The following is a 14,622-nucleotide window of genomic DNA, read 5'->3' on the forward strand; positions in this document are numbered from 1 at the left end:
TTATGTATATGAACAGTAGCTACTTGAATCCAGGAAGCCTTGGCAACTGTTTTCAAGCTATTCAATGAGTTGTTCACAAAGCTGACAGGAACACAAGAAATAGGAGCAGATGTAGACCATACGACCCATCGAGCCTGCTCCACCACTCAATACGATCATGGCTGATCTTGGGCTTCAATTCCACTTTCCTGCCCATTCTCTGCGAGACCAAAAACCTATCGACCCCAGCCTTAAATGTATTCAATGATGGAGCATCCACAAACAACCCTCTGGGGTAGAGAATTCCAAAGATTCACAACTCTTTAAGTGAAGTAATTTCTCCTCATCAGGCCTGAATGATTGACCCCTTATCCTGAGACTGTATCCCTGTGTTCTAGATTCCCTGACCAGTGGGAACAATCTCTCAGCTTCTCCCTATCAAGCTCTTTCAGAATAGTGTATGTCTCAATTAGATCACCCCTCATTCTTCTAAACTCCAGAGGATATAGACCTAATTTACTCAGTCTCTCATCATAGGACAACCCCCTCATCCCAGGGACCAATCTAGTAAATCTTTGCTGCGCTGCCTCCAAATGCAAGTATATCCTTTCTTAAATGTGGAGACCAAAACTGCACACAGTATTCCAGGTGTGGTCTCGCCAAAGCCCTGTACAATTTTAGTAAGACTTCTTTATTCCTGTACTCCAATCCCCTTGCAATAAAGGCCAACATGTCATTTGCCTTCCTAATAGCCTGCTGCACCTGCATGTCAACTTTGTGCATTTCTTGTACGAGTATCCCCAAGTCTCTCTGAACATCAACACTTACCAGTTTCACACCTTTTATAAAATATTCTGCTTTTCTATTTTTACAATCAAAGTGAACAACTTCACACTTCCCTACATTATACTCCATTTGTCATCTTGTTGCCCACTCACTTAACCTGTCTATATCTCTTCACAGCCTCTCAATATCCACCCCGCAGCTTATCTTTCCACTGAGCTTTGTATCATCAGCAAACTTAGATACATTACTCTCTATCTCTTCATCCAAGTCATTAATATAGAATGTAAATAGCTGAGGCCCCAGCACTGATCCTTGCGGCACTATTCACTGTCTGCCAAATTGAAAATGCCCCATTTATGCTCACTCTTTATTTCCTGTCTGTTAACCAATCCTCTATCCACGCTAATATATTACCTCCAATACCATGAGCCCGTATCTTGCCTATTAATCTTTTATTAAATGACTTTTGAAATCCAGGTATACTACATCTGCTGGTTCCCCTACTAGATACATCTTCAAAAAACTCTAATAAATTTGTCAAACAGGATCTCCCTTTAGTAAAACCATGCTGACTTGTTCTAATCATACTATGCTTTTCCGAGTGCAATGTTAAGACTTCCTTAATAATAGTTTCCAGCATCTTCCCAACAACTGATGTTAGGCCAACTGGCCTGTAGTTCCCTGTTTTCTCTCTAATTCCTTTCTTGAAAAGCGGCATAACATTTGCCAACTTCCAATCTGACGGGACCATTCCTGAATCTAAGGAATTCTGGAAAATCATAGCCAGTGCATCCAATATCTCTGCAACTATCTCTTTTAGAGCCCTAGGATGTAGGTCATCTGGTCCACGGGACTTGTCAGATTTTAGTCCCTCAAGTTTCTTCAGTACTTTTTCTCAGCTGATGTCAATATCCTTAATTTCCTCACTCTTTTTAGCGCCTAGGTTACTATCTATTTCTGGTTTGGAACCTGTGTCTTCTACTGTGAAGACAGACACAAAATATTTGTTCAATGCCTCTGCCATTTCCTCATTCCCCAAGATGATTTCTCCTGTCTCTGCCGGTAAGGGACCAACGTCTACTTTAGCTACTCTCTTCCTTTTTACGTACTGATAAAAGCTCTTACAATCTGTTTTTATATTTCTGGCTAGTTTACTCTCATTCTATTTTTTCCCTTTTTATCAACTTTTTGGTGGCCCTTTGCTGGTTTCTAAAACACTTCCAATCCTCAGACTTGCGACTATTTTTTGCAACATTGTAAGCGTCTTCTTTTAGTCTAATACTCTCCTTCACTTCCTGAGTGAGCCATGGATGGGTCTTTCTGGACGAGTTTTTATTTTTGAATGGAATGTACTTTTGTTAAACCCTTTGAATTGTTTCTTTAAATGTTTCCCACTGTTCATTTACCGCCATGCCTTCCAGTCTATTTACCCAATTAACCTTAGCCAGTTGTCCCCTCATACCTTCGTAGGCTCAGTTGAGTTGAGCCATTTGGAACCTTCAGAAAAATGGTTAGACCAGTTCTGCTCCCACAATCAAAAAGAAAGAAAAATATACTCTGTTTATAAGCTAACTGCAAGTAATAGCTTAGCATGATAATTGCAACCATTCATTGCCTTCTCATTGGAGAAGCTGCTTAGTATATCTACTATAAATATATATAATTACATTACTGTTATATATTTGCTTGCTCATCTATTGTTCAACAAGTTTGCTTGTTAATAGACACTTCCGCACTAATAGATACTTTAGCACTTTTTGAAGACACGAGAAATCCTGTACAGACATAGGATGGAATCAGTGGAAAAAGCAATTTATAGGAAGGTTTCTGATCATGAGCTCGCTATCAAAAAATGTCTTAGATATCAAGGCTGGAAAAGATACTCTTGAGAGCATGAGTGAATACTCCACCCATGTGAAAAGAAGAAATCTTGCATTTGTAAAGCGCCTTTCATGACCTCAGGGCATCCCAAAGTGCTTTCTAGCCAAGGAAATACTTTTTGGAGTGTAGTCACTGTTACCATGTGGGAAACACAGTAGCTAGTTTGCACACAGCAAGGTCCCACAAACAGTAATGTGCTAATGGCCAGATCATCTTTTTTTTAAATTGGCATTTGTTGAAGGATAAATGTTTGGCAGGACACCAGGAGAGCTCCCCGCTCCTCTTCAAAGAAGGATTGCCTGCATAATAATATTGACTGCACTTCAAAATGTTTGATTGCCTGTGAAGCACTTTGGGACTGATGATGTAAAAGGTGATATAGAAATGTAGGTTTCCTTTTTCTATTGTACTTAAACTGCTTATTTAAATCAATGGGGAAAGTGTGATACTTGATTATTTTTCTCTACTACAGATATTTAAGGTTAAAAATTTGTCTGCACCCACTTTTGGGTAAATGGGTCATGATTCATGACTGGCCCACAGCCTGTTGCCTTTGAAGCAGGCAACACATAAACTAAAATGGTACAGATTTAAAGGGGGTGCACGAAGAGAGGGACGTGGAAGTGTTGAGCATAAATCTTTAGAAATAATTTTTTTTTTTAAAAAGGCGGCACAGTGGCGCAGTGGTTAGCACCGCAGCCTCACAGCTCCAGCGACCCGGGTTCAGTTCTGGGTACTGCCTGTGTGGAGTTTGCAAGTTCTCCCTGTGACCCCGTGGGTTTCCGTGGGTGCTCCGGTTTCCTCCCACTGCCAAAGACTTGCAGGTTGTTAAGTAAATTGGCCATTGTAAATTGCCCTTAGTGTAGGTCGGAGAATGGTAGGGAATATGGGATTAATGTAGGAGGGGATGTGGTAAGGAATATGGGATTAATGTAGGATTAGTATAAATGGGTGGTTGATGGTCAGCACAGACTCGGTGGGCCGAAGGGCCTGTTTCAGTGTTGTATCTCTCCATCTCTATAATCTATAAACTTGGTGCTGCCTCCTCATTTACCTGATTGTAGCATTGGTCTGAGCAGGGCCCACACTGCAGGCTGTCTGAGTGCTCAGTAGGATACCGAGCAACATGTGCTGATGACATGATGTGCAGCTATCCTGCTTCTCTTAAAGACAGTCTGCCCCTGTTAAAGGGGAGCTGCTGCAGACTGCCTGTACTGACACTGGCTGCAAGTAAGAGCTATGAAATGGAGCAGCAGGGAAGAGAGAGGTTTCCTAGGTTCACAGATGAGGTGCTGGAGGTCTTAGTGGTGGAGGTTGACAGGCCATGTTTCTGGTGGGAGGTGGTAAGGGGGTGCCTGGAGGCCCTCGAGCAAACCCTCAGAAGGGAAGGGGAACAAGTGGCCAGAAAGGGCAATGGTCTTGGGTCTGACCCCGAGGACCTGGCAGCAGCATCACAAACACTTTAATGACCTCACGCAGGTGGTCAAGGTCAGCGAATGCATCTTCACCTGACATCTACTACCCACTGCACCGCCAACCACCAACCTCTCACGCTGCTCAAAGCACCAAACCCCCATCACTCACCCATCAGCAATCACTGGCATTCAGCACTGAGGCATCCAGATCCTCCACCACACCCTCATACACCTACCAATGCTGCCAGCCTCACACCAACTCCCGCTGCTCCCACATACCTCCAGCTTCCACATACCTCCATCTATTCAGCTATGGCTTGCACATCACCCAAACACAGCGCCATACAATCACTAGTATTCTGCCCTCTTTACAGGGCAAGGTGGGCCATAACAGCCCAGAGCAGAGCAGAGCCTGGATAAAGCCACCTGCATCTCCTGAGCCCTATGGAGGAGAGTGCTCCACATCATGGGGCCCACTGTGACAGAGCCTTTGGCATCTGGCATCGCTGAGAACACTGAGGATGACGCTATGATCCTGCTTTATGCCCTGTCAAATCCCTCACCTCATCCTCATCCAACTAACTGGCCTGCTGAGCAAGCTGCTGATAATGTGACCATGGACCTCCTACTTTCCAACCCAACCATGTGCCCTTACATCAAACTTCCTCTTTCTTATTTTCTGATTTCAGACACCCAAGAATTGCTTCCGGCTCAGCCACAGCACTTCCAGGAGGAATAGAGAAGGCAACACCACAGCACTAATGATGGGGTCCCATCAATTGACATGACACCCACAGCCACCAGCTCAGATCCTGGAGTCGGGACCTGCATTTGGTGAAGTTATCAGGGCAGTAGTGGGCTGCAGCCAGGCCAGGGTGAAAGGATAGTTTGTTTTCCAGCTCACCGCAGGGAAAAGTCACAGATAAGTTCTGTTACGGGGGACTTAGATGAGAACTTCAATTGGGCGGCATATAGCAGAAGGCTGATGAGGATACACACCGAGATACTGAGTGCATAAGAACATAAGAAATAGAAGCAGGAGTAGGCCATTCAGACCTTCAAGCCCGCTCCGCCATTCAATGAGACCATGGCTGATCTTCTACTTCAACGCCATTTTCCTGCACTATCCCCATATCCTTGATGTTTTTAATATGTAGAAATCTCAGTCTTGGACATACTCAATGACTGAGCCTCCATAACACTCTGGGGCAGAGAATTCCAAAGATTCACCACCCACTGAGTGAAGAAATTCCTCTTCATCTCATCTCATCTCATCTCAGTCCTAAAAGGCCTACCCCTTTTTCTGAGACTGTGTCCCCTGGTTCTAGACTCCCCAGCCACAGGAATAATCCTTCCTACATCTACCCTGTCAAGGCCTGTAGGAATTTTGTATGTTTGAATGAGATCACCTCTCATTCTTCTAAACTCCAGAGAATAAAGGCCCAGTCTATTTAATCTTTCCTCATAGGACAATCCCTCCATTCCAGGAATTAGTTTGGTGAACCTTCATTGCAATCCCTTAGGTAAGGAGACCAAAAGTGCACACAATACTCAAGTGTTATCTCACCAAGGCTGAAAATAATTGCAATAAAACATCTTTACTCCTATACTGAAGTTCCCTTGTAATAAAGGCCCAACATACCATTTGCCTTCGTAATTGCTTGCTGTACCTGCATGTTAGCTTTCAGTGACTCAAACAGTGAATTGGCAGGACAGTCAGACAGCCTTCTTTTATGCATCAAATCAGCTGGAATGGCTGGAATGGGTTCTGCTGAAAGGTCACTGATCTGAAACGTTAACTCTGCTTTCTCTCCACAGATGCTGCCAGAACTGTTGAGTATTTCCAGCACTTTCCGTTTTTATTTCAGCTGGAATGGCTGTTTGATGTCACAATCTGACCATTTGGGAAGCTCTGGCACATGCACAGAACATTCGCATGAGCGCCCTTCCCAGCATGGGGCGACTCAGAGAACCTCCAGCTTTCGTAGCACCAGCTCTAGTGGTGCTATGGAGCTGAATTTCTTGGCCTTTATGTTTAATGCCACTCACAGTTTCAATGGGAAAGAAATTCATTCATGTAGCTACAGAGGTCTACTGCCACTTCCCAGTGTCACAATGTGCTGCTGGCTGCTTCCTACATGATCAGTACAGCATTGTTGCAGTAGAATGGCACACTCAGATGCCTCCCGTGTGTGCGCTGGAAGACCTCGGATAGTTGCTATCCTGACATCACACAGCTGAACCAGCTAATGCAATGTCAGGATTGGAAGCTTGGAACCAGATTTTCATTCCAGTGTTGGGAACCTGACACTTGGAACATTTCTGGGTTCTGACCCTGTGCAACACAGTTTTCAAAGTGTCAGCCAGTAACTGGCCCAGAGCCGAGCCCGGCACCCAATTAGGGGCATCGAGCACAGGCAGGAGGCGGGAGCTAAGCACGGATGGACAAATGGTGGAAGTGTCATCGGGGGAGCATTTCAGGGATAGTGACCTTAACTGTGTAAGATTTAAGGTGGTTATGGAAAAGGACAAAGATGGACCGGAAATAAAGGTATTGAATTGGGGGAATGCCGATTGCAATATGATAAAACAAGATCTGGCCAGAGTGGACTGGGAGCAGCTACTTGTAGGAAAGTCTACATCAGAGTCATTCAAAGAGGAAATAGTGAGAGTTCAGGGCCAACACATTCCCGTGAAGGGTAGGATCACAAAGACCAGGGAACCCTGGATGTCAAGGGATATAGAGGATTGGATAAGGATAAAAAAGGGAGGCTTATGGCAGATTCAGAGGGCTGAAAACAGCGGAGATCCTAGAGGAGTATAGAAAGTGTAGGGAGGTACTTAAAAAAGTAATTAGGAGAGCGAAAGGGGTATGAAAAAACACTAGCGGGCAAGGTAAAGGAAAATCCCAAGGCTTTTAATAAGTATATTAAGGGCAAGAGGATAACCAGGGAAAGAATAGGGCCCATTAAGGACCAAAGTGGCAATCTGTGTGTGGAGCCGGAGAATGTAGGTGAGGTTTTAAATAATTACTTTTCATCAGTATTCACTATGGAGAAGGACAACGTAGGTGTAGAGATCAGGGAGGGGGATTGTGATATACTCGAACAAATTAGCATTGAAAGGGAGGAGGTATTAGCGGTTTTAGCAGGCTTAAAAGTGGATAAATCCCCAGGCCCAGATGAGATGTATCCCAGGCTGCTATGTGAGGCAAGGGAGGAGATAGCAGGGGCTCAGAACACAAATTTTCAAATCCTCTCTGGCCACAGGAGAAGTGCCAGAGGACTGGAGAACAGCGAATGTGATACCATTATTCAAGAAGGGTAGTAGGGATAAACCAGGTAATTACAGGCTAGTGAGTCGAACATCAGTGGTAGGGAAACTATTGGAAAATATTGGAAAATGGGGGACAGGATTAATCTCCACTTGGAGAGGCAGGGATTAATCAAGGATAATCAGCATGGCTTTGTCAGGGGCAGATCATGCCTAATCAATTTGATTGAATTTTTCAAGGAGGTGACCAGATGTGTAGATGAGGGTAAAGCAGTTGATGCAGTCTACATGGACTTCAGTAAGGCTTTTGATAAGGTCCTGCATGGGAGATTGGTTAAAAAGGTAAGAGGCCATGGGATCCAGGGCAATTTGGCAAATTGGATCCAAAATTGGCTTAGTGGCAGGAGACAGAGGGTAATGGTTGAAGGTTGTTTTTGCAAGTGGAAGCCCGTGACCAGTGGTGTACCACAGGGATCGGTGCTGGGATCCTTACTATTTGTAGTGTATATTAATGATTTCGACGAGAATATAGGAGGTATAATCAGTAAGTTCGCAGGTGAACAAAAATTTGTGGTGTCGTAAATGGTGAGGAGGAAAGCCTTAGATTACAGGATGATATAGATGAGCTGGTAAGATGGGAAGAACAGTGGCAAATGGAATTTAATCCTGAGAAGTGTGAGGTGATGCATTTTGGGAGGACTAACAAGTCAAGGGAATATACAATGGATGGTAGGACCCTAGGAAGTACAGAGGGTCAGAGGGACCTTGGTGTACTTGTCCATAGATCACTGAAGGCAGCAGCACAGGTAGATAAGGTGGTTAGGAAGGCATATGGTATACTTGCCTTTATTAGCCGAGGCATAGAATATAAGAGCAGGGAGGTTATGATGGAGCTGTATAAAACGCGAGTTGGGCCACAGCTGGAGTACTGTGTACAGTTCTGGTCACATCACTATAGGAAGGATGTGATTGCCCTGGAGAGGGTGCAGAGGAGATTCCCCAGGATGTTGCCTGGGCTGGAGCATTTCAGCTATGAAGAGAGACTGAAAAGGCTAGGGTTGTTTTCCTTAGAACAGAGAAGGCTGAGGGGAGACCTGATTGATGTATACAAAATTATGAGGGGCATAGATGGGGTAGATGGGAAGAAACTTTTTCCCTTAGCGGAGGTGTCAATAACCAGGGGGCATAGATTTAAGGTAAGGGGTAGGAGGTTTAGAGGATTTGAGGAAAAGCTTTTTCACCCGAGGGTGGTTGGAATCTGGAACACACTGCCTGAAGGGGTGGTAGAGGCAGGAACACTCACAACATTTAAGAAATATTTAGATGAGCACTTGAAACATACAAGGCTACGGGCCAAGTGCTGGAAAATGGGGTTGGAATAGATAGGCTTGATGGCCGGCACGGACACGGTGGGCCGAATGGCCTGTTTCAGTGCTGTATAACTCTATGACTTTAAAAGGCAAATGACAGACATGACTGGGCTTGCCATTGCCTTTGGAAATGCATGAGCAGGGAGAGCAGAGGGCCAGCGGTGGTTTGGGAGGCCCCACATTTTTCTGATGCCTCCCTGCAGGCCTTGATCGAGGCTGTGGCGGACAGGGGAAGAAGAGCTCCAGTGGGCCAATCCATGCTGGCATAGCTAGAAGTGGCCACGGATGCCGGCAGCCTTACATTCCTCTCAAGAGTCCAAACGCTCTCTCTTCACAAAATCAAGCCTCTCAGCTCTGTGTCACTACGAGCAACTTTGCTTAAATCTCCCCTTTTATACAACTTTTTCACACTGCAGTCATGAGTACTAATCGGTCCCCACTGTGTTCCCGACAGCTGTGCTGAAACATGTCCCAGACCCTCTGTGTTCCCCAAGCTGGACAGTTGAAAATTACTAACCCATGCTCCCTATACTCCTAATGAGCTTCACAATGAGCTCAACAAGCAACTAATGGAGGCGTCCGGCTTGCCGATTCTCTCCTCCTGCCTTCCCTTGGAAATCTAATCACATCACTGAGGCTTCAGGAACCAGTGAGGCCTTCCGAGTGCACGATTTTCCGGGCCTGCTCACACCCAAACTTGCTACCAAGGGCGATTGAAAATTTAGCCATTGGACCATGCAGGTCCAGCCCACGAACTTGTGCATCACTCAACAAAGATTAAGCATGCAGCTCCAAGATGGGACCTGAACCTGTGTTAATTAATGGGCCACTCCACAAGCTGCAGGTGAGGTGTTTTTCAGTAAGTTTTGCTTCCGCACAATTGGTGGAAGCACTGTGCTGGGTTCTTGGAGGTGACTTTTGCCAGTTTCTGAATACAGCCAAGGAGGAGAGAGGACTACCTGACTGAGATATGAGGGCATTTGTTGCAGTACCTCCTGGTCTGCATCATGACCAGGACATGGGGTGGAGGACGCAGAGAGGGGAAGCTAAGTAAGGAGGGAGGGAAGAAGAGGAGGAGGAACAGGAGGAAGCAGGGAGGAGGCATCCTGGACTCAGTATAAGTGGATGGACTGTGAGAGAGTGAATTGAGAGACTCCGCTCCCACTTCAACAACTTTCCCATCCCAACATGGAGACACCATTCACCACCGTCACATCATTTTCACATTCCCCATCAAAACGTCCCCATCACAACATCCCCTTGGACAACATTGAACAATAAAAGCCACCATCAAACACTTTCACAAAAGATCTTTATAGAATCACATATCCACTTAGACAAACAACAATGAACTATTCACACTTGTGCATTCCCTTAGTGTCTGTCTTACAGGAACTTTGCCTGTCCTAGTGCTCCAATGCAGTGCTACCCCAGTGGCTGCAGCATGGTTGGTGGAAGGTGGCTGACTTACACTTGGGGAGACTGCAGATGAACTTGCAAGATGACTTCCAGCAGAACTGGGCCTTGAGGGCCGACTGCACCATCTCGACATGGGTGACAACAGTCAGGGCTGCCTAGCTGGCAGGCGACAGCAAGGGCACTGGTAAAGTGGCAGTGGTGGGAGGACAAATGCTGTCATCCTGAAAGAGGACAGCAGGCACATCCTCCACGGGACCACTGCCACTCCCATGGGGCGGCACCTTCAGAATCCCAGTAATCTGCTGGAGGATAGATTGATGGACTGCTGTGAGACTCGGCATGCCCGTCAAACAGCGAGATCCGCACCCACAATGGCAGCAGGCTGAGTCTGCATGGCAGCTACCATGGATCTCATGCTCTCCGTCTGAGCTTCCATTGCCTCACTTATACAACAGCAGGACTCCATCTGTGCTGCAGTGGAAGCTGAGACAGCAGTCACCAGACTCTGCACCAAGGTTGAGTCCACTCGTGCTGTTATGGAGTTGGTCACCATTTTCACAGAGGAAAGGATGGCCCCCAAGCTCTGCTTGATCCCCTCTGCCACGTTGGAGCCTGACTCCTCCATGCTCCTAAAGAGTGATAGAAGGCTGTTTGGTAGGCCTGTCAATGCCCCATACATCTCGGTGTGTATAGTCATCAGTGTTCTTCTGTATGCCGCCCCATTGGAGTTCTCATCTGAGCCCCTTGCAGCAGAACTTCACCATGACCTCACCCTCTGGTGAGCTGGCACATGAGCTACCCTTTCTACCTGGCCTGGCTACTGCCCAGTCATGCCCAGTGACTCACCATGTGCAGATCCTGACTCTATAACTCGCCTCTAAAGTTCGAGGAGTACCATTATCTGAGCTAGTGGCTGCGAGTGTCAGAGTGATGCTGCCTGTCATCGTTGCATGGGACTCCTCCCCCCGCTTCTCCTGGCTCTGCTGTGGCTGTCCAGGTGGCACGTCCTGGGTATCTGAAAACTTATAAACAGAATAAGAGGGTTGGGGTGAGGGAAGGAATAGTTGGGAGGAAAGTAGGAGTTCCATGACCACACCATCTGGAACTTCCGCTTGATGACACATCTCAGGATGTGTGTGAGGAGGGAGCTCAGAAAGGGCATAGGTAGTCACTTTCCATCATCCTGGACAGCCTCTGGGCCCATAATCTCATCACCATCTCCTCTTGGGGACTCAGGGGATGGAGTCTTGGAGCCCCCCCCTCCCCCTTCTAATTCTCTGAGTGTCCCAATTGTTTGCACTACTTTTTCCTGCAAGAGAGAGGACAGACTGTCATTGATTGTGTAGCACTGTGCTTGGGTGATGTGCCTTCCATAGTTGAACAGCTGGAGGTCAGGAAGCAGGGAGAGCTGGGTGTGAAGCTGACAACATTGGAAGGTGTGAGTTGGTGAGGTGCAGTATGTGAATGATAGGCGTGAGTCCTGAGTGCCAGGAGTTATGCTGGGTGGGTGGTGGGGCAGGAACAGGCTGAAATGATGGGTCCATCAGGACAGTCCTGTTTGTGGATTTTGGTAAGGAGGTAGAAGCAGGTGTCCAGGATTGTGGGACTATGAGGGACTATATTTTTATATTTTTCATTTTATTTTATTTTACTTTTATTTTTTAACCATGTGCCTGTTTTTCATGTGGACAGAGCTACTCATTATTCCGCTGTTACCACTCTCTCTGGACTATTGCTTTGTCTTTCACCACAAGCATTAACATGCTCTTTGCCTTTGTCCCAGGACAGCTTTGTTATTTAATCTCTCCTGTGCTCTGCCCTATCACACACCTCCCCTTTTGTTCTCTTCCCCACCACCCTGCACCCCCCCCCCCCCCACCCACTTCACTTGCTTAAAACCTATTTCTTTTCTAACCTTTGCCAGTTCTGATGAAAGGTCACAGACCTGAACCGTTAACTCTGCTTCTCTCTCCACAGATGCTGCCAGACCTGCGGAGTATTTCCAGCACTTTCTGTTTTTATTCTGGACATTAACTTCCCTGGTGACATGCGCTCATTTCCTCCTCAGGCTGGCGTGTGAGGGCTTTCTGCCCATCCAGGGGAACATAACATCCCTCCTGGAGTCCACTTCGATCACTAGAGACTCCAAGGTGTCATCGATGAACCAAGGAGTGTGCTCCCTTTTGTGCTATGCTGTTGTGGCTCTTGGAATCTTCCAAGTTGATTTTCCAGTAGCCTTCAGTTAGGTCTGCAGCCTTCCTTTAGTAGGGCATGAACCTTTAAGAAGAGCAGGCTGGCTGCACCATGTGGTCTGCAAACAATGCTGCTGGGCCCCCCTGCAGAGCACAGAGGCCACAGGCAGTTTGGAGCAGATAGAAGCAGTTTCAGGAGCCATTCAGGCTAATACTACAATCATTCAGATGAGGTAGAAACACCAAGTTCGCGTGTTGTCCACTTCGATCTGAATGGCCGTGAGCAGGTCGCAAATCAACCAGGCTCAAAAAACAGGACTATCCAATTTCTAGTTCAATGTGTGAGAAGAACATCTGTTACTGTGGGTTCTGATGAAAGATCACAGACCTGAAACATTAACTTTGTTTCTCTCTCCACAGTTGCTGCCGGACCTGCTGTGTATTTCCAGCACTTTCAGGTTTTATCTCTTATTGTGGTGTTGATTTTAAGAATTAGCTTTGCTTAGCAGAACTTTTCATCCATACTACAGTATAGGATGCAATGATCTGCAACCCCAAATCCCGAATTCTGTGACACATACTTTGTGCCTGGATGTTAATTCACAAAATCTACCATGATATTGTTAGATATATTGGTATTTGTGTTGTGTTAGTCTTTTAATGTAACGTTTTGTCTCTATGTTTAAAGCATTGATTTTTCACACTGTATCCTTTTTATGGCAATGTTTGAACTTAATGTTTGTTGAATTTGTTCGTCACTAATAACAATACATTTCTCAGCACTTATATTAATGATCTTGTCATTCCTCTGAGGGTTAATGCCATCTTCAGTATTGAACAAGTTGTGACTTCCATTCCCAGTGACCTATCCAGACTTTTACTTCAGTCACTGATCTATTGCAATCCAAGCCCTGTTGTGCACAAAGACTATGCAAACTCAGTGAATAGAGGACATTTTGTATCCTGTCTCTCTGCTGTTCATCCATTTAGAAAGACCAAGCTGAATTAAAGTCTGCCTCAGTTATTCATCCTCATTGCCTTGAAACAGAGACCTTAGATTATGCTTATCTTGGTGGTTACTGTCAAGCTAAATACCAATTTGAAGCAGGATTATCGGTGCTGGTTCATTCCTCCAGTACTAAGATTGGACTCATTAAAGACAATATTCTACTATTTGTGAATGCTAGCACATTGTGAGCAGTGAATACAGTATACTAAATTGAAGGAAATACAAGTAACTCGCTGCTTCACCTGGAAGGAGTGTTTGGGGCCTTGGATGAGGCATCCAGTTCAGAGTTGTCACCTTCACATGGGTGGGCAGTCCCTCAAACACAGCAATAAAATCCACTGGGAAAAGCTAGAAAAAAGAACATTTTAACTGGAGATCCCCTGTTAAAGGCCTTTGTTGAGCAATTTGTGCAGTGGTTTGTAGTTGTGCGGATTGCATCAAAAGAAGAGGCCAGGCTTGGAATTACTGAACAGAGTGAAGTCATTGAGTCCTGCGAAACATGCGGGCAGAGGAGTTTAGTAACCCTGAGCATTGTATTAGCAACAATATTACGTAGAGTAGGAGGGGGAGAGGTAGGTCTCAATGTGCAAAGGACATTGGAGGTGGATGACTTGCAACAGATATTACCCCAGGAAACAGATCATGATGAAGGAACAGTACTTGAAATGCTACTTATAGGAAGAAAAAATAGATAATACTTGTCCTCCATGAATCGTGTTGAAATAGCCAAGGTTGAAAGAGACCTAGGGAGACTAAATAGATTTGACAGTCAAAATGGCCAATCAGTGCAAGAGCAGCAAGCAACAAAACCAATAGGATCCTGAACTATGTAACCAAAGGAGTAGAAAAGAAAGATTTGCATTTATACAGCACTGTCATGACCATCTGTCATTGAGTCATTGACTCACAGCCAATGCATTTGAAATGTAGTCACTGTTGGAATGTAGGAAACACAGCAGCCAATTTGCACACAGCAAGCTCCTACAAACAGCAAGGTGATAATGGCCAGATAATCTGTGTGTGGTGTTGACTGAGGGATAAATATTGGCCAGGACACTGGGGATAACTCCCTTGCTCTTCTTAGAAATAGTGCCACAGGACGTTTTATGTCCACCTGAGAAGGCAAACGAAGCCTCAGTTTAATTTCTCATCTGAAAGATTACACCTCTGACAGTGCAGCTCTCCTACAGTACAGTACTGGAGTGTCAGCCTTGATTTTTTTTGGTTCTCAAGTCCTGGAGTTGGACTTGAACCTGGGACTTTCTGACTCAGAGATGATAGTACTACCCACTGAGTGA

The sequence above is a fragment of the Heterodontus francisci genome, chromosome 4 (assembly GCF_036365525.1).
Source record: "Heterodontus francisci isolate sHetFra1 chromosome 4, sHetFra1.hap1, whole genome shotgun sequence".
Taxonomy (NCBI): Eukaryota; Metazoa; Chordata; class Chondrichthyes; order Heterodontiformes; family Heterodontidae; genus Heterodontus; species Heterodontus francisci.